Source organism: Lactuca virosa, chromosome 4 (assembly GCF_052849685.1).
Source record: "Lactuca virosa cultivar CGN04683 chromosome 4, Lactuca_virosa_CGN04683_v6, whole genome shotgun sequence".
Classification (NCBI taxonomy): Eukaryota; Viridiplantae; Streptophyta; class Magnoliopsida; order Asterales; family Asteraceae; genus Lactuca; species Lactuca virosa.
In genome coordinates, this window is record NC_136429.1 from 308,779,577 (window position 1) to 308,800,657 (window position 21,081).

Here is a 21,081-nt window from a genome sequence, read left to right on the forward strand (position 1 = left end):
TTACACAAAAGCATTGAACTGAAGTGAAAGCTTTTATATCCAACACATATATATATGATATATAACTAAGAGTTCAACGACATTCGGACAAATAACAGGATACCCTAACTCCACAACCAAGCAAGGAACAGGAAATAAGGTGAGCTATCAGTCCTAAGTCCTTGAAGTCTTACTTATATAAATATATTAGTGTAGATATTAGTTTGAAAACAATGCAAGTTTAAAAGAGTTTGGAAACAGTTTTAGTAGCTAAAAGTTTTATAAAAGGTTTTAAAACACTTGAAAACCATAATTTTGATAGTAACTTGAAAGTAGTAGTAAATCTTTCTGTTTGTTCGAGTTATTAATCACATGTGATTAAAGCAATAACTAGAATATTTCAACTTGTATCCCCCCCCCATAAAAGCATTTAAAATCATTTCAAAGGTTGGTTAAGGGGTATGAACTCACCTGTAGTGAGTGGTTTGGATGGAAGTGCCGAACAGGATGCTAAGTGTCAAGTGAAGACTTGAACACACACATGGGTCCTATTTAACATGTAATGAAAAATATATGTATCTAATTAGTCATCTAACAACTAATTAATCAACTAAGGACACCCTAAAACATGGATAACACTTTGATTCAAGTGCTAGGAGTATCAAGGGGTTGCATCTAAAGAGAGTATGGCCTCACATTGGAGTTTACTACCCATATTGTAACACCACATGAGTTTACGGTTTATGGTCATTTCCCCCATGAGTTTATGGCCGTAAACTCATGGTAATTAGTACCATTGAGTGTTTTAGGGTCTTACAAGTCAAGGGTAAGCATCCTATGATCAAGTCCAAGCCTTAGGAAGTAATAGTGGCACAATTTGCACCTACTCTTAGAGTTTACGGCCCATGTTCATAACCCCATGAGTTTACGGCCGTAAACTCATGTGTGCTTGCTTCTTTTGCTTGTTTAAGGTGCCATACTCCTCAAAGAAGTGATCTAGACTTGGTTCCAAGGCTCTAGAAGGGACTAGGGCTCATATGGCCCCCTTATTAGGGTTTACGGTTCATGGACCAACTCCCATGGAGTTTACGGTTTTGGGTTTACGGTCCAAGTGGGTTTACGGCCGTAAACCCATGGTAACTCCTACCATTTCGTGGTTTAAGGTCTTTAGCTCATGCATGCAAGGTTCTAGTCCAATACCCAAGCCCTAGAAGGTAATGGTGGCACATATGCACCACCTTATGGTGTTTACGGCCCAGGGAGATTGCCTTGCCCGTAAACCCATGTGTTCTTGGGTATTCTTGATGTTTTTCAATGGTTTAACAAGCATTCTAAGTAAATAACTAGTTAGGAGGAGTGTACTTACTTATAGGAAGCTTGTAAGAGTGTTTAGGGTCCAAGAACACTAGTGTGTGTTCTTGGTGTTCTTGGTGTTTTGAAGACCACTTGAAGATCTATGAAAAAGACGAGATTTCATGGATGAAATCATGTATAACTACTAGATGAAGTGTTACAACAACAAATCAAGAGAAGAAATACTTACATTTTTGGAAGATTGGAAGAAATATGTTATGATACTTGAGAGAGAAATGTGGGTGTTCTTGAGCTTGGAAGTGAGAAGTGAGGAAATGAGGAGTAAACTCATGCCTTAAGCATGAGTTCACGGCCAAGAGGAGTTTACGGGCCAAACTCCCAAGGTTTGGCCGTAAACGCCTTGTTATGGTGTAAAATGTTTATTTGTTACGCATCACTCCTAGAAGATACTTCCTTTTATTTGTTCGTTTGTCGAATTTATATTAAAAACACCCAAACGGACTTTAAACCGGCTAAAAATTAGCAGAAATGAACTTCACTATTATTTGTATTGCCTGACTGCAGGGTTTGTACAAATAGAAATTTCGGGTTGTCACATCATCCCCCCGTTAAAGGGAATTTCGTCCCGAAATTTGTTTTCAAGCAAATAAGTTATTACAAATAACTAAGTAAAAAGATGAGGATATTTCAGTTTCATTTGATCCTCGCGCTCCCATGTGAATTCCGGTCCTCGCTTGGCGTTCCAGCGAACCTTCACGATCGGGATGCAGCTTTGTTTTGTTCGCTTGACCTCTCGGTCCATGATCTCTACAGGTTCTTTCACGAAGTTGAGGCTCTCGTTGATATCGATCTCGTCGAGTGGGATTACAAGAGTCTCGTTGGATAGGAACTTTTTCAAGTTCGAGACGTGGAAGGTAGGATGTACGTTACTAAGCTCGGGGGGTAATTTGAATTATTAAGCTACGGGGCCGATTCTAGCGAGAATCTCGAAAGGCCCTATGTATCTTGGATTTAGCTTTCTACGCTTTCCGAAGCGTATCAAGCCCTTCCAGGGTGAGACTTTCAAGAGGACTCGGTCTCCCACCTGGAATTCCAAAGGTTTCCTCCGTTTGTCTGCGTAGCTTTTCTGTCGGTCTCTAGAGGCTTTTAATCGTTCACGAATCTGAACGATCTTCTCTGTCGTTTCCCGAATGATCTCCGGACCCCTGAGAGTGCTGTCAGGAACTCGTCCTTTGGCTAACTGAATGTCACCCACTTCAGCCCAGCACAGAGGGGATCTGCACTTCCGGCCGTAGAGGGCTTCAAATTGAGCACCCTTTATGCTTGTGTGATAACTGTTGTTGTAGGAGAATTCGACAAGTGGTAAGTGAGTATATCATGCCTTCCCAAAGTCGATCACACAAGCTCGCAACATATCTTCCAAGGTTTGGATAGTTCTATCACTTTGTCTGTCGGTCTGTGGATGGTAGGCTGTACTTATGTCCAGCCTCGTTCCTAAGGAGCTTTGTAGCGACTGCCAGAATCTCGATGTGAATCTACTATCTCTACCTGAGATAATAGATATAGGAACACCATGCAGTCGTACGATCTCCCTAATGTATGTTCTATTGAATTTTTCCATCTTGTCAGTTTCCTTGATAGGCAGGAAGTGTGTGGATTTGGTCAATCTGTCGACGATGACCCAAATGGTATCAAGTCCACCTGTTGTCTTGGGCAACGTGGTTATGAAGTCCATAGTGGTCCACTCCCGCTTGCATTCAGGTATCTCTGGTTGGTGGAGTAGACCTGATGGTTTCTGGTATTCGACCTTGACCTTGGCGCAAGTAAGGCATTTACTTACGAAGGTAGCGATCTCCGCTTTCATGTTAGGCCACCAGTATAACTTTTTAAGATCCAGATACATCTTATCTGAACCTGGGTGGACGGAATATCGATTGTTGTGTGTTTCCTTCATGACCAAGTCTCTGAAGCCACCGTGTCTCGGTGTCCAGATTCGGTCCATGAGATATAAGGCTCCGTCACCCTTGACTTCCAAGTTCTTATCCATTCCACGCATGGATTCCCCCGCCACATTTTCAGGTTTTAAGGCATCGAGCTGAGCCTCCTTAATTTGTGAGGAGAGATGCGAATGGATAGTCATGGTCAATGACTTGACTCTTCGACCAGAATATTCTTTCCGACTTAGGGCATCTGCTACCACGTTGGCTTTACCCGGGTGATAACGAATTTCGCATTCGTAGTCATTGAGTAGCTCTACCCACCGTCGTTGTCTCATATTGAGCTCCTTCTGGTTGAATATGTGTTGTAGGCTCTTGTGGTATGTGAAGATAGTGCTCTTTGTACCATACAGGTAGTGTCTCTAGATTTTTAGGGCGAACACAACCGCTCCTAATTCGAGATCGTGAGTGGTGTAGTTGACCTCGTGTGTCTTCAGCTGCCTTGAGGCGTAGGCGATGCCCTTACCTCGTTGCATCAGAACACAGCGGAGCCCCTGGTTGGATGCATCGCAGTATACCACGAAGTCTTCTATCCCTTCGAGGAGGGATAGTATCGGTGCGGTGCATAAGGCTCGCTTCAGCGTTTGGAACGCCTTCTCTTGTTTCTCTTCCCAGTCAAAGGCCACGCCTTTTTGGGTCAATGTAGTAAGGGGTTTCGCAATTCGAGAGAAGTTCTGAATGAACCTGCGGTAGTAGCCAGCGAGGCCTAGAAATTGACGAATTTTCGTAGGCGTCTTCGGTGCTGACCAGTTCTCGATGGCTTTAATTTTGGAAGGGTCCACGTGGATTCCTTCTTCGGTAACCATGTGTCCTAAGAATTCGACTCTTCGGATCCAAAATTTGCATTTAGAGAACTTCTCATAAAGCTTCTCTAATCGTATGGTTCCTAGGACTTGTCGTAAATGATCGTTATGTTCCTCCTTGCTTCGAGAGTAGATAAGTATGACATCGATGAAAACGATAACGAACTGATCTAAGTAAGGACGGCATACCCTATTCATTAAGTCCATGAATACTGCGGGCGCATTAGTTAATCCGAATTGCATCACTACGAACTCGTAGTTACTGTAACGAGTTCGGAAGGCTGTCTTCGGAACATCGTCCTCAAGCACTCGTAACTGGTGATACCCGGATCTTAGATCAATCTTAGAAAAGTAGCTCCCCTCTTGCAGCTGGTCAAATAAATCGTCTACGCGAGGAAGAGGGTAACGATTCTTGGCTGTAAGCTTGTTGAGCTCCCTGTAATCGATGCACATACGGAACGATCCGCCTTTCTTCTTCACGAATAAGACTGGTGATCCCCAGGGTGAGAAGCTTGGTCTTATAAAGCCCTTGCTGAGCAGTTCGTTAAGTTGACCGGACAGTTCTTGCATCTCAGCATATGCTAGACAATAGGGCGATTTGGCTACGAGAGTCGCTCCTGGAATTAAGTCGATTCGGAACTCGACTTGACGTTGCGGGGGTAATCCTGGGAGTTCTTCCGGAAAGACGTCAGGAAAATCGCGTACTACGGGGAGGTCTTTTAGGTCTTGTTTTCCGGTTCGTATCGACAACGTGCGCTAGGAATGCACGATATTCCGTACGCAAGTACTTTTGGGCTTGAATACTTGAGATGATACGAAGGCTCGTAATGGGTTTGTCTCCGTAGATCAACAAGGTTTCGTTATTCGGTAGGTTCAAGCGGACTGCCTTTTCGAAGCATAGAATATCGGTACGATGGAGACTCAACCAATCCATGCCCACAATGGCATCGAAACTCTTGATCGATACGGGTATGAGGTCGATTGGGAATGAATAGTTATCTAGCGTGAGGGTACAACCTATGTAAATCTTGTTAGAACTCTCTATCTTGCCGTTAGCCATTTCTACGACGAAGTTTTCTTTTAGTGTTTACGGTGATTGTTTAAGTAAGTGTTTAAATTTTTGGTTTACGAAGCTCCTTTCTGCCCCACTATCAAATAGGATACAAGCATAAGAGTTATCGAGAAGGAACATACCCGTGACTACTGTGGGGTCTGCCACGGCTTCATTGTGGCCAATAGCAAGTAGTCTTCCTGCTCCTCCCGCATTCCCAGCTTTCGGACAGTTTCTTTTGAAGTGCCCTGTCTCACCGCACCCGTAGCAGGCTTGGCTCACTCCTGCACCGGGAACCTGGGTGATGGGTTTGGGTGGTGTTCTGCAAAACCGGGCGGTATGGCCCTTCCGGTCGCAATTAGTGCAGTGCATTTCCCGGCAGGGGCCGTTATGATGGAAGGAGCACTTGGTGCACTTGTGTAGGTTCCATGCATATGGTTTGGCTGGTACAGGGGCAGTAGGATTAGTGGCAGCATGGACAGCCACCGTCTGTTGGTTCTTGGAAGAGGGTTGAGCTGACTTGCCCTTCTTTCGGTCCCAACGCTTCCTCTTGTTGTCAGCTGTTTTGGTTGATGCAGGGGCAGTCGTTGTAGTTGTTGATGGAGTAGAAGGAATCTCGTGATCGATGAGCCTTTGGTCCAATTCCTTGGCACTTTCAAAGGTCGCAGGGTGTGATGCTAGAACGTTCCCCGATGTGGGGGTACCAAACCCCAGATGTATCTTTCAATTTTCTTGATTTCGGTGGGGACCATGTTGGGACATAGAGTCACCAGGTCGCAGAACCTGGCTGTATAAGCCACTATGTTGGAACCCTTCATTTTGAGGTTCCACAGTTCCTCCTGGAGTTTCTGAATTTCGCCCCTCGGGCAGTACTCCCTTGTCATAAGGTCCTTCAGTGTATCCCAGCCCATGACGTTAGCTGCTACCAGTGAGAGTGATTGGACATGGCCATTCCACCACGTCAGGGCCCTCTCGGTGAAGGTGCAAGCAACGAATTTTATCTTGCTTCCTGCGGGGCATGAGCACATCTCAAAGATTGCTTCTGTTCTCTCGATCCATTGGGACATCGCAATGATCCCTCCAGTTCCGTTGACATACGTAGGTTTGCAGCTGATGAAATCCTTATAGGTACACTCCCGTACACGTGGATGGATTTCACCATGGCTAGAGTTGGTGCCAGTCCCCGTTCCACTAACACCACCAAAGTTTACTTGGGCCATGGCGGCGGTCACAACTGCGGTCACCGCTGCCTGAAGCATCACCGCATCGAACTGCGGAGGAGGTGGTGGTGGAGTTTGATTTGCAGGTCTGCCCCTGGTCGGACGAGGGCGAGGCGGCATCTTTTACTGAAAATGGATGGAGATGATGATAATAGTAAGAATCAATTGTAAGTATGATGAGAGTGTTTCATGGACTAAATCACCATAGTCCAATTATCAGGTAGAGGCATAACAATAGAGTAGGGAATCACAAAGGTAAAGACTTTCCCATAGATTAGATAACTGCCAATATTACTGGTATTAATGATGTAAAATGAGTTCGGGGAAAAATGACCTAACATTAGGTCTTACATCAAACCATAAGGGGAAATTTTGGCAGCTTAGAAGTCTAGGTAGAGTACTTTAAAAGTTAGGAATATTTTACAGACAAGTGGTCCTTAGAGCACAGAAAAGAAAGGCTATTCCTTAACCAAAAGAGAAAGATGAGTCGACATCTTCTACCGGCGACGGTTATCCCTCGGGCGAACCCTCAAATCTGCCAGTTGACGTACAACTTCCTAAAGATGTCGTTCATGCGCCCTTTGACGCACTCGGAGTTCCATGACTTCGGCTCGGGATGCAGCTACCTGTTGCTGCAGAGTCTCATTGGTCCTCCTAGTCCTATCCATAATTTCTTCGAGTTGGCGAATGCGGGCCGTGTTAAGGCCAGAGTTGGTGTCACTTTCCACTACTCGGTCAATGGCTGCATGACCTTTCTCGACGTTCCTAGCAATCCTACAAACCATGATGGGTAGGACTCGGTCAGCGGAACCTCCCTCGCTTATATTGTAAAAGCTTCGGTCTCCGTTGAAAGGTAAAGGTTGACCCTGCTCATCACTCCATCGATTCAAGGTTGTTGCCCACAAGGGGGTGGGACCTTGAAATGCCGGACGGGGGTTGAGGTTTGGAATTGGAACTTCTTGGGGCAGGTTGTTGACCTCTGGTTCGGAGTCAGAGTCATCCGAAAAGCCTTCTGCGAGGTGATCATCCAAAGGGATTGGGTGATCATCTTCTGGCTCATCGTCAAGCCATCCACCAATGCCTTGGTTGGGATAATACGGATCGTCGGGGAGATGGAAGCCAGCCATGTTATCTACGCGAGAATGGGGAAAATAATAGTTAATAGACGTACTAATGAAGACCCTTTTTAGTTGGCACATAGGTAATTATAGTAACACAAAATACTCCTATAGTATTTTAGGTTTAAGTTTTGTTCTAAGGTTCTTGTTGTAGTAGTGTTGGTAAGTTTTTAGACTTGTTGCAACACTACAATCATTCTTAGGCACATGATAGTCACTCCTTGGAAAATATAGTTGATCAGGCTATATCCCCCTAGGTTTGACTATATGTCTCTAAGCCTATTTGTGTTGTTCAACAATCATAATACTTTTGTTTTGTTCTAGTATGATACTGACCCTGGTATGAATAGATGTATATATATATACTTAGTTAAATATTTTATTATTTAAAAGTATATATTCTTGGTCAGAGTGTTTTAATCCCGTTGCGTATATAATTTGTATATCTTTTATGGGTTGATATACTTGATTCACTATAAACAATGCTCTGATACCAATCTGTCACACCCCAGAACCGGAACGGCGGAAACGTTCTGGGGTGGAGGACATCATGTACAATATCATAATAATGCATAATAGTAAAGACAAGCAACAACATCCATTGCATTGATATAATAATTGTAATACAAGCGTGTTCTGTATAGTTTGTAAGACACCCAAAAGTATAATCAAAATAAAAGATGAGTCTTGTATGTGCTTCATCTTCTCAAAAGCTTCATCGGTACCTGTCTACTGATGACCAGAGAATACAAGTTATTTTGAAAGAGTTTATCAGCATAAAGCTGGTGAGTTCATAAGTATTTAGTGTCATTGCTTGTATGAAAATGTTTGTAACAACTTAATGTAGTGACAGATTTCAAATGTTTATAAATAGTATACTCCCTAGAAAATCCTATATTTTCCAGTAAAAATGTAGTCTTCTACCAAGACCCGATTGTTTGTATATTTGTTCTTTCGTAATAGTAAGAGTTTTCCCCAGTGAAACTATCAGTATGAAAATATAGTTTTAGACTTCACTCATGAAAGGTGATTACAAAATAAGTGTATTAAGGAAAACTAATGTTTTTCCTCAACAGTGACACTGCTGGTCATAAAGTGATAAAATACAGACTCCAGGTAGTACTAAATGTACAGTACACCTCGGGGAGTCTAAGGTAATGAAAATGTAGACTCTAGGTAGTATTAAATGAACAATACGCCTCGGAGAGTCTATTTTGCCTTTAATTCTTAATTGGTTAATTAAAGGTTTGAATGTGAACTCGTATGTAACCATGCTGATCGACGGCTGAATAACTGATGACCCTCCAGGTCGTATGTAGTGAGGTAACATTCTGTCACCCCTTGGCCTTATCGGCTGGGACTGTAGCTAGCAGTCGGGATGTGGGACTGTCTGTCCCGTATAGATCTATACACATAATGTCCGCTCTCCCTCCAGGAGACTCTGGTTACAAAGTGATACCACGATGAAGTGTCGTATCGAGAATTAGTATGTCACATTCGGTTTATAGTATTCAAAAGGTTGTATAGTATGTCATAGTATAGTGATGTTTTCTCTTTTCTAGTATATGGTATGTTCCTGTATATTGTATACTATGTTCTCTTGTATAGTGTATAGTATGTTTTGTTTCTCACTATAGTACTCATGTAGCGACTCGTAAATGTACCGACTCTTGTATGTATCTTTGTAATAGTAGTAGCGAGTAGTAATCCCTTAACTATACCTATTATAGTTAAATAGTAATGTGGTTTGTATGCCTTCGTTACACAAAAGCATTGAATTGAGGTGAAAGCTTTTATATCCAACACACACACACACACATATATATATATATATATATATATATATATATATATATATATATATATATATATATATATATATATATATATATATATATGATATATAACTAAGAGTTCAATGACATTCGGACAAATAACAGGATACCCTAAGTCCACAACCAAACAAGGAACAGGAAATAAGGTGAGCTATCAGTCCTAAGTCCTTCAAGTCTTACTTATATAAATATATTAGTGTAGATATGAGTTTGAAAACAATGGAAGTTTAAAAGAGTTTGGAAACGGTTTTAGTATCTAAAACTTTAATAAAAGGTTTTAAAATGCTTGAAAACCATAATTTTGATAGTAACTTGAAAGTAGTAGTAAATCTTTCTGTTTGTTCTAGTCATTAATCACATGTGATTAAAGCAATAACTAGAATATTTCAACTTGTATTCCCCCCATAAAAGCATTTAAAATCATTTCAAAGGTAGATTAAGGGGTATGAACTCACCTGTAGTGAGTGGTTTAGATGGAAGTGTCGGACAGGATGCTAAGTGTCAAGTGAAGACTTGAACACACACGGGGGTCCTATTTAACATGTAATGACACATATATGTATCTAATTAGTCATTTAACAACTAATTAATCAAGTAAGGACACCCTAAAACATGGATAACACTTTGATTCAAGTGCTAGGAGTATCAAGGGGTTGCATCTAAAGAGAGTATGGCCTCACATTGGAGTTTACTGCCCATATGGTAACACCACATGAGTTTACGGTTTATGGTCATTTCCCCCATGAGTTTACGGCCGTAAACACATGGTAATTAGTACCATTGTGTGTTTTAGGGTCTTACAAGTCAAGGTTAAGCATCCTATGATCAAGTCCAAGCCTTAGGAAGTAATAGTGGCACAATTTGCTCCTACTCTTAGAGTTTACGGCCCATGGTCATAACCCCATGAGTTTACGGTCGTAAACTCATGTGTTCTTGCTTCTTTTGCTTGTTTAAGGTGCTATACTCCTCAAAGAAGTGATCTAGACTTGGTTCCAAGGCTCTAGAAGGGACTAGGGCTCATATGGCCCCCTTATTAGGGTTTACGGTTCATGGACCAATTCACATGGAGTTTACAGTTTTGTGTTTATGGTCCAAGAGGGTTTACGGCCGTAAACCCATGGTAACTCCTACCATTTCGTGGTTTAAGGTCTTTAGCTGATGCATGCAAGGTTCTAGTCCAATACCCAAGCCCTAGAAGGTAATGGTGGCAGATATGCACCACCTTATGGTGTTTACGGTCCAAGGAGATTGCCTTGGCCGTAAACCCATGTGTTCTTGGGTATTCTTGATGTTTTTCAATGGTTTAACAAGAATTCTAAGTAAATAACTAGTTAGGAGGAGTGTACTTACTTAAAGGAAGCTTGTAAGAGTGTTTAGGGTCCAAGATCACTAGTGTGTGTTCTTGGTGTTCTTGGTGTTTTGAAGAACACTTGAAGATCTATGAAAAAGACAAGATTTCATGGATGAAATCATGTATAACTACTAGATGAAGTGTTATAACAACAAATCAAGAGAACAAACACTTACATTTTTGGAAGATTGGAAGAAATATGTTATGATACTTGAGAGCGAAATGTGGGTGTTCTTGAGCTTGGAAGTGAGAAGTGAGGAAATGAGGAGTAAACTCATGCCTTAAGCATGAGTTCACGGCCAAGAGGAGTTTACGGCCCAAACTCCCAAAGTTTGGCCCTAAACACCTTGTTATGGTGTGAAATGTTTATTTGTTACGCATCAGTCCTAGACGATACTTCCTTTTATTTGTTCGTTTGACAAATTTATATTAAAAACACCCAAACGGACTTTAAACCGGCTAAAAATTAGCAAAAATGAACTTGACTATTATTTATATTGCTTGACTGCAGGGTTTGTACAAATAGAAATTTCGGGTTGTCACAATTCATCCAAGATCTGACCACATACCCCGAAGCGGGATCATGGTGTCCAACTTGTCTCAATACTTTTATGTTATTGCCATTATGATACTGAATTAATGAGTGCGATTGTACGTATACTTTTATAAAAATATAAATTTTTATTTTTAAAGTACTTTTGAAAAGTTACTTCATAGAATTTTTGTCCCGTTGTATTTATAGTTTGTATATCTTACGTGGTTCGATATACTTAGTTCACTATAAACAAAGCTCTGATACCAATATGTCACACCCCCAAACCGGAACGGCGGAAACGTTCGGGGGCGGAGAACGTCATGCTCAGTATCATAAACATAGTGAAGAAAGTAAACACAACCATCATAAATATAATTTAAAAGGTTACATCGTTGCAAAAATACATGTTTCCAAAAAAATTACATATGATGTCAAAATATTGCAAAAATCTGCGCCTTAGCGTCTTTCCTTCAAAAATCTTGTGGTTACCTGTATTACTGAATAGCTGACAGTACAAGTTGTTTTTTAAAGAGTATCAGCATTAAAGCTGGTGAGTTCATAAGCAATTTATGAATGAAAAATGGATGTTGTTCCGTAAAGTTTGTTACAAGTTTGTTTCCAGAAAATCTAATATTTTCTAAAAGGTTTGTTATAGTCTTAACTGAACCAAGACTTAGTATATGTAAGTAAATCGTCATACTTATGTGTGGTTTTATATTTAAATAAAATTCCTTTTTGTGAAATCCTTAAATCCCCGTGAACTGTGTGTTTTGTTAATTCCCCATGTGAGTTGTTATAACCATGCTAAAACTCGAAGGCCTCATACTCGACGTTCTTCAGGCGTCGGAATGTTATGACATTTGTCACCCCAGACCTGCCGGTCTAGCTGTTGTAAGCAGCTTAGGTACGGGTTTGTCAGACCCAATATAGATCTATACACAACTATCACGCTCTCCCTCCAAGAGATTTTGATTATCACTATAGGACTTTTCTGTTGTACTTGAGAGTACCCCGAAGGTGAATGTCGCACAAATTTATTCATTAACAAGTTCACGTTGTTTGTAATGAAATACCCGTTTTGTAAATCGATTGTATTACCGTTTCTTTGTTAAACGAGGTGTTCAAACTATACCTATTATAGTTTATCAAGAGAGTTTTATGATTTAATGAAATCTTGATATGCATGAATTTGTATTTCTTACACACCTTGCTCAGCATGTTACAAGGTGTGAATAACTCTTAAACTTGTTTCGACAGTTTTACCCTTAACTGTCATTGTATTAGAGTATTTATAGAAAAATCATTGTAAGTCGAAAACTGAATCCATAAACTCGGAGAGTTTGGAAAAAGAGTCTACTGTATTCATAAATTTTCTTATAATTTTTGGTGGTCTCAAACAAGTGTGAAAACGTTCTTCTTCACAGTCTGTTCTGATTTTGTTGTTGTAGTGATAGGCAGTTTTGTAAAAATCACCATATATTGTAGAAAAATCGTATGGAGATTTGCTAGTAAACATTTTAAAGGTATAAACTTGAAATATTTTCATATAAAACAGTTTTGAAAAATATTAAGTTTAAGTTGGGTAAAACAGTTCGTGAACAGGTCATAACTTTTCTATTGTAAGCTGTCAAGTTAAGTTTTAAATATGTTTTGGTGTTTTAACTTGTATCCCCCCCCCCCCTGAAAACTAAAGAAAACTGGAAAATGTAGGAGTATGAACTCACCTTGAGTGATTTCTTGAATAGTGGAAGGTCGAAGACGAGGAGTATCAAGTCAAGAACACTTGATGAACACGTAAAGGTTTGGATGATCCTAAGAACGATTTTTGGTGTTAAAATGTGGGTAGATGATTCAAGGATGTTATGAAAACATGGAATAACACTTGATGTTAGATTAAATACTTACCAAGAGTGAAGTAATAGCTCAAGAACACCTTCAAAAAGTGGCTGGAAGTAGAGAGTAAAAGAGGCTCTCTTGATGGTTAAGAAGAGTGTAAGTGTTTCAGGGTGAAGGAAATGATCAAGGAAGTTCAAGAAGTCCTCCAGCGATTTCCTTATATAGAAAGTTGTTGGAGCAATTTGCAAGGTTGAGGGGATGTTTGCCTTGGTTTGTGTGATGTGGATAGGATTGGACTAATGAGAAAGTTACACATGGAGGCAAGTGGGCACACTTGACCCACTTGTGGTGTAAAACATCCTTAGATATTTCTCTAATGTAAAATAATGATTTATAATTAATAAATCCTTGAGATATGAATAAATTATGAGTTTAGGGAGTTTAAAATGAAAAAAATATGAATTTGGTGAAAAATCCTAGTCAAAAACGTCAAAAACGGGCTTAACAGGCGAAAGTAGTCGAAAACCGGACAAAAGGAGCGAACCTGCGAGGGTTCGGTTCTTGGAGTTGAGGACCAAGAGTGAGAAGAAGACACCGAAGTTGGGCTCGGGTCTGGAGGTGATAGGAGCGAAATTTGGTCTCGGGTCCAGAGGGAGATGGAAGCGAAACGGACTGAAGGCTAGGTTCATTTCGGTTGCTGATGAGGTTCGGTCCGAGACTGGTTGACTTCGGTTTTGAAGGGGACCTTCGGTCCTGAGAGGGTTTGGTCATAAGAAGCTTCGGTTCCGAAGAGATGATTTCTGTTCTATGCAGTTCGGTCCTCCTAGTTCGGTTCCCTAGGGTTCGGTCCCTATGGGTTCGGTTCCTAGGGGTTTCGGCCCTATTTAGCTGTTTTTCAATATAACTCCCCGATTCAAGCGGTTTTTGGCCAAATTAAGGGTCGGGATGACCCGGATGACTGTAAAAAGTTGAGAGAGATTTTGAGAGAGATTTGGGAGAGATTTTGTACAGTCTCGCAATGCAAGGTTCGTGAACCCCGTTATGCTTTGTTTATGATTGTTTTAAGTCCCCAAAAGGGTCCATAGTCATGTTTTTGATGCATTTAACTCCCTTCATAGGGTTTTACATTGTTAAACACATAAATTTTCCCAGACACTTGAATTCATGACATACAAATGCACATTTTTATACATAGAATAACTTTTAACATGGAAGTACTAGTTATGTTTGACCGGTTTGACTTGTTGACTTTGACTTGAAATTGACGGTTGTCACATACACATAATTCCTATGATCTTCTAAAACTCATAAGAACATGAACATTCATATCAAAATTTCAAGAATCATATTAACACATATAAAACATGGAATTTTGATATTGGCCATTGTAAATGGATTAGAATAAGCATTACACCATCTAAAACAAGTTTTAAAACACGAAAACAGTTTAGGGTAATGTTTCTAGTCCATTTCGAGCAACAAAACTCGAAAATCTGCATTCAGGGCCTCCTACTTGTCGAGTGCAAGAACCTACTCGACGAGTAGGATGAATTTTCACCTGGACTCGTCGAGTCCCCCCATGGACTCGGCGACTTCATGCTGCAGAGTCCAGACTTTTGAGCTTTTTCAACAAGTTTGCATCAAGTATCAAGAAAAGAATCCTAGGCTCTGATACCACTGATGGGTTTTGAGCATTCTAACACTCCTATGGTGTACATGCAACCCTAGAAACCATGGATCTAGGTTTTCTCTAAATACATGCAATTTTGATTTTCTAAGGTTTACTTCCTATCTAGCATGTTATGGGGAGCTTGTAATGCAAAACTCAAGTACAATAACATACCTTTTAGTAGCTTGGATTCCTTGATGACTTTGTGAGCCTAGCACCCCAAATGTGATGCCTCAAATGCTTCACATAACACCACAATTCTTGGAATAACCTTGAGAGAAGTTCACCATACTCAAAAATTGGCTAGCCCTCTTACTTGCTTGTAGTAGCGCCCATTTTGCTAGACAAGGAGTCTTTATATAGTTGTGATACAAGTAGGGTTACACCATGTAAACCATAATTGCCATGGCTTTCCATATTCCATGATCCATGGGTTTGTAACCTCCATGGACTATTCATGGGGCACCTTATGGGTTTTAACCCAATCCATACAAACCATGGATCATTAGCCCACTATACAAGAATAGTTTATTTACACAATCAACCCCATATATTTAATTAGTCTCTTTTTGATTACTTAATTAATTCAAGATTAATTCTTTGATCAATAATAATTAAATAATATTATGAATATATTAGTACTTATAATATATTAATAAACCTTAAGTGTCCTTTCTCTCATTTTGGTCTATCCAAGTATTGCGATTGATGGGTTTGAGCCATAAGAACTTTGCTATGTGCACATGCAAACCCTAATGCTTGGATCTAGGTTTCTCTAATTGAACATGCAATGTATCCAAGGCTTACAACTCTAGATCTAGTGAATACAATAGAAACTTGACATATGAAATCAGATCTAGATGAATACCTTAAGTTGCTTGCTTGAATCTTCTTGTTCTTGGAGCTTAGAGTCACAATTGTCACTCCTCTAATGGCTTACAAACACCAACTCGCAAGAGGATGATTTGGAGAGAGAGGAGAGGTGTAGAAATCGGCTCTAGGGTTCTCAAGGAAGCAAGGTGGCCGATTTCCCCAACCCATAGGGCCTATTTATACTATGAGCTACTAGGGTTACGTCTTTAACCCTAATTGAATAACTTAGGCCCTAAGCAATCCAAGGAACCTTCTAGATTGAGGCTTGGACGAATTCAAGCAGTCCATAACCCTAAATTCGGCCACCCTAAGATCTATAAGGATTCATAGCCCAAAAACACAACTATCACACATTTGACAGTTTAAGCCCCTTTATTCAATTAACCTCTTTTAGTCACCTAATTAACTCTTAATTAATCTGTGACTAATATTAATCAAATAATATTATTATTCCTTTAATATATTATTCTCATAATATATTAATATAATAATATCTCTTCTCTCTTTATAAATCACCCTGTCAAGTTGCTGTGGTGAAGGCAACCCAAAAGGACCATGCACAACCGGGTCAAGTACTTACCAAATATAGTTATTGGCTCAGACACTAATCCAACAGTCTCCCACTTGGATAAGTCTAGTAACTTTTAATGCAAGCCTAATCCGATTAGCAATCGTAGCTCTCAAACACGCTATCAAACTCTGATCTTATCAGTAACTTGTCCTTCAGATAAGGGATCGTATAATCCTCTGTTCTAGATATCGTGCGGACAGTTACAGGGAACATTGTCATACTTATTGTCCATCATTTGGTTTCTCGATCTCAGATTCATTTGACATAGAACTTAATTGAACACATCAATTCAGTCCTGACCGGGCCCGACACATAAGTCAAATCAAATCATCGAGGGGCCCTGATATCGCTTTTACCCTCTCAAGATAAAAGGAACAGATAAACTTCGGCTTATATGCATTTACTATCCACTAATCAAATCATACACAACAATGTGTTTTATAACATCAAGTTACTGATGCGTTTACGCATTATCAATGCACAATCAATTAGCAAACAATAAACTATATATCTATGTTTCAAGACCATATATATATGTTTCAAGACCATATGATATTACTATCCTTCGTAAGAGGATCTGATGGGTTATCCTCTGACGATACCCTCTTCACTACGAGGAGTCCTTCTTCCACCCGATGTTGAATAAAGCGATATTTTCTGTCGATATGTCGAGATCTATCGTGATCTCTTGGTCCTTGGTCAAGGCAACTGCTCCTTCATTATCACATAAAATCTCCAGAGGCTCCTTTATGGCTGGCACAACTCCAAGGTCTCCAATGAAGTTCTTCAACCATATTGCCTCCTTTGATGCTTCGCTTGCTGCAATGTACTCTGATTCGCACGTTAAATCAGCCACAGTTTCCTGCTTGGAACTTTTCCAAGTTACTGCTCCTCCATTGAGGGTAAAGACCCAGCCCGACTGCGAACGATAGTTGTCCCTGTCGGTCTGAAAGTTGGCGTCACTGTACCCTCGCACCTTTAAGTCATCACTCCCACCGAGGACTAGAAACCATTCCTTGGTCCTCCGAAGGTACTTAAGGATGTTCTTGACTGCGATCCAATGCGCTCTGCCAGGGTTACCTTGATATCTGCTGACAATGCTCAAAGCAAAGGCCACATCAGGGCGAGTACAAGTCATAACATACATGATTGAGCCAACTACGGAAGCGTAAGGTACTCGGATCATCTCTGCTATCTCGACTTCAGTACTCGGACTTTGAGTCTTACTCAACTTGGCATTACTCTGGATTGGTAACTCCCCTTCTTATAATTCTCCATACTAAAACGTTTTAGTACCTTGTCCAGGTAAGTATTCTGACTAAGTTCTATTAGTCTCTTACTTTTGTCTCTCACTATCCTTATTCCCATAATATAGGAAGCCTCTCCAAGGTCCTTTATAGCGAAGCACTTCCCGAGCCAGGACTTAACCTCCTGCAATGTCGGGATGTCGTTTCCTATGAGTAGTATGTCGTCGACATACAATACGAGAAAACTTACTAAACTCCCACTGGCTTTGACATATACACACGATTCATCTTCGCTTCGTAGAAAACCAAACTCTTTGACCTTCTCGTCAAAACAAAGATTCCATCTGCGAGACGCTTGCTTAAGTCCATAAATGGACTTCTCAAGCTTACACACTCTATCGGGATGCTTCGCATTGACAAAACCCTCTGGATCAGCCATGTAAACATCCTCAGCCAACTTCCCATTAAGGAAAGCCGTTTTGACATCCATCTGCCATATTTCATAGACATGAAATGCAGCAATGGCCAGCAACTGGTGAGAAGGTTTCGTCGTAGTCAACTCCAGGAGTTTGAGTGAAACCCTTCGCAACTAATCGCGCCTTATAAGTGTGCACGTTTCCATCCACGTCAGTCTTCTTCTTGAAGATCCACTTGCACCCAACCGTCTTACGACCTGGTACATTGTCAACCAAATTCCAAACTTGGTTGTCATACATGGATTGGATCTCGCTGTCCATAGCCTCTTTCCATTTCGCAGACTCCAGGCCTGCCATGGCTTCCTTATAGTTGTTAGGTTCGTCCATATTCACTAGTGTACTATCACTAATGAACGTATGCCCTTCCATAGTAATATGAAAACTATAAAACTGGAGTGGAACACTAACTCTTTCGGAACAACTAAGAGGTAAGGACTCGTCAATCGGTTCAACTGGAGTTTCCTCCTCGGGTTGAGCGCCAGTGTTAGAGGTTCCTTCATCGCTCGACTCTTGAAGCTCTTCAAGATCGATTTGCCTCCCACTGTCTCCTTGGCTTATGAGTTCTCGCTCGCGGAAAACCCCTTTTCTCGCAAGGAAGACTACATTGTCACTCGGTCTATAGAAGAGATATCCAAAGGATTTATGTGGGTAGCCGATGAAAATACATCGCTCACTACAAGGTTCAAGCTTGTCGTGAGTTTCTCGTCTTACGAAAACCTCGCAACCCCAAACCTTGATATGTGCCAACGAGGGAGCTTTCCCTGTCCATATCTCGTGAGGTGTTTTGGCAACCTTCTTCGTTGGTACTAAGTTAAGGATATGGGCGACAGTCCTAAGGCATACCCCCAGAATGAGATACGTAGTGAAGCACGACTAATCATGGAACGAACCACGGCTAGCAAGGTTCGATTACGCCTCTCAGCTACACCATTCAATTGTGGTGTCCTAGGTGGCGTCAATTGTGAAACTATTCCACATTCCTTGAGGTAGTCGTGGAACTCAATACTTAGGTACTCTCCACCTCGAATCAGATATAAGCATCTTGATTTTCCTGCCGAACTGATTCTCCACATCTTGTTTAAACTCTTTGAACTTTTCAAAGGTTTCTGACTTGTGCTTGATCAAGTAGATATACCCATATCTGCTATAATCATATGTAAAATTCACATACAAGCGATTCGCATCCCTTGTGGTGGATCTAAAGGGTCCACATACATCTGTATGTATGAGATCCAATAAATCCTCACCCCTAAGGTCGAATGACTCCAACACTCCATCCTTTTGGAGTTGGGCTATGCGTTTCTTGTTGACATGTCCAAGACGACAATGCCACAAGCATGCTTTATCCATACTATTGGAAGAATCCACACACAACACATCATTTCCTAAATTGTCTACAACCATCACAGTTTCATATATTGCATTACAAGGCAATGCTTCAAAATATAAAACATTATTAAAATAAGCATAAATAGAACCCTTTTCATTATCAAATGAATATGTAAAACCTTGTTTATATAAACCATGAAATGAAATGATGTTTCTAGCCATATCTGGCAAATAGCAACAATTATTCAAATTTAAATCTAATCCATTACTAAGCACTAAGGAGTAAACTCCAATCTTGGTCACAGGCGACGATCTTCTGTTTCCCATGATTAGATTCATCCTTCCATGCTCCACATCCCTATTTCCTTTTAGTCCCTGCAAATCAGAACATATGTGATAACCACATCCTGTATCAAGAACCCAAGAAGTAGCATGTGATAAAATATTAGATTTAATTGTGTAAATACCTGCGAAAGATGGCTTGATCTTCCCATCCTTGATGGCTTGCAGATACTCTAGGCAGCTTCTTTTCCAATGCCCTATTTTGTGGCAGTGATGGCACTCTGCCTCCTTAGGGTTAAAGTTGGGTTTAGCAGAACCAACTTTTGGTTCCACTAGAAGAGGTGCCATCTTGGGACTTTCCCATGTGGTGGCCCCTTGAGGAGGCCTTCCTCTTCTTACCCTTCCCTTGCCCTATTGCCAAGACAGGGGCAACAGCTGGAGTAGGAGGTGACGCAACAGTTTTATCCTTGAGGTTGCTCTCAGCAGTCCTCAACAAGCCCTGATGCTTGTTCAAGGAGACCTCTTCCTTATTCATGTGCTAGGTCATGCGGAACTGGCTACAGCAGGAAGGCAATGAATGAAGGATGATGTCAATTGATAGCTCTTCATCGAAGTTCACATTCAACTTCAGCAGGCGATCAACATATGTCTGCATCTTTTGCAGATGGACGGTAAGGGGCTCTCCATTTCCCATTTTGTTAGTGATCATCGAAGTGATGATCTCATACCTCTCTTGCCTAGCGCTCTGGTGGTAGCATTCCAGCAGATCCTGATGCATCTCATAGGGGTACTTGTCCTCATACGACTTTTGGAGTTCAGCAGTCATAGTCGCGAGCATGATGCAATGGAATTTCGTGGCATCACGCTCGTGGGCCTCGTAGGCCGCGATCTCATCGGCAGTAGCAGTTTCGATATCAATCTCCTTTAGCTTCTCGTCGAGGACATATTATTTGTCCTCGTAGCGAGTGACCATGCGAATGTTGCGGATCCAATTATTGAAATTGGTCCCATCGAAGATCACTTTTCCACACAAATTCATGAGTGAGAATGAACCAGAGGAGTTTGACCCATAAGCGTTGTTGTTTGCGTTCGACATGTGAAAAGGAAAAAGAACAAATTTGATTAGAAATGAATTTCCCCAATTAATCACCCAAATGAGAAATTAGGGCTAGGAACCAACAACATTATTTACAAATTAGAAAAGGGATGCCGTAATCTAACGATTAAATAATTTGAAGGCAAGTGAATATCGATTCACTAATTCTCCACCATGAAAAACGAAAAAGAAATTAGGTTTTGAATGTATTGAAAACTCCTAGATCCTTTGAGATACATTGAACTTTTCAATGCCATGTTTAAATCTCGATATGCCCCTCTAGTTTGTGACTGGGATGCCGAGGATCACAAAGTGGGTGTGAATAACCATGCAAATATACATGGTGCCCTCATTGTTACAGTCACTTATTCGATGTGCTGGTTAACCACACACGCTCCATCGAACTATGACAAACAATGAGTCACCCTTTGCTACCATTGCTTAGAACCCAATTAATGTGCCGGTTAACCACACGCGCTCCATTAACGTCTTAGCAAGG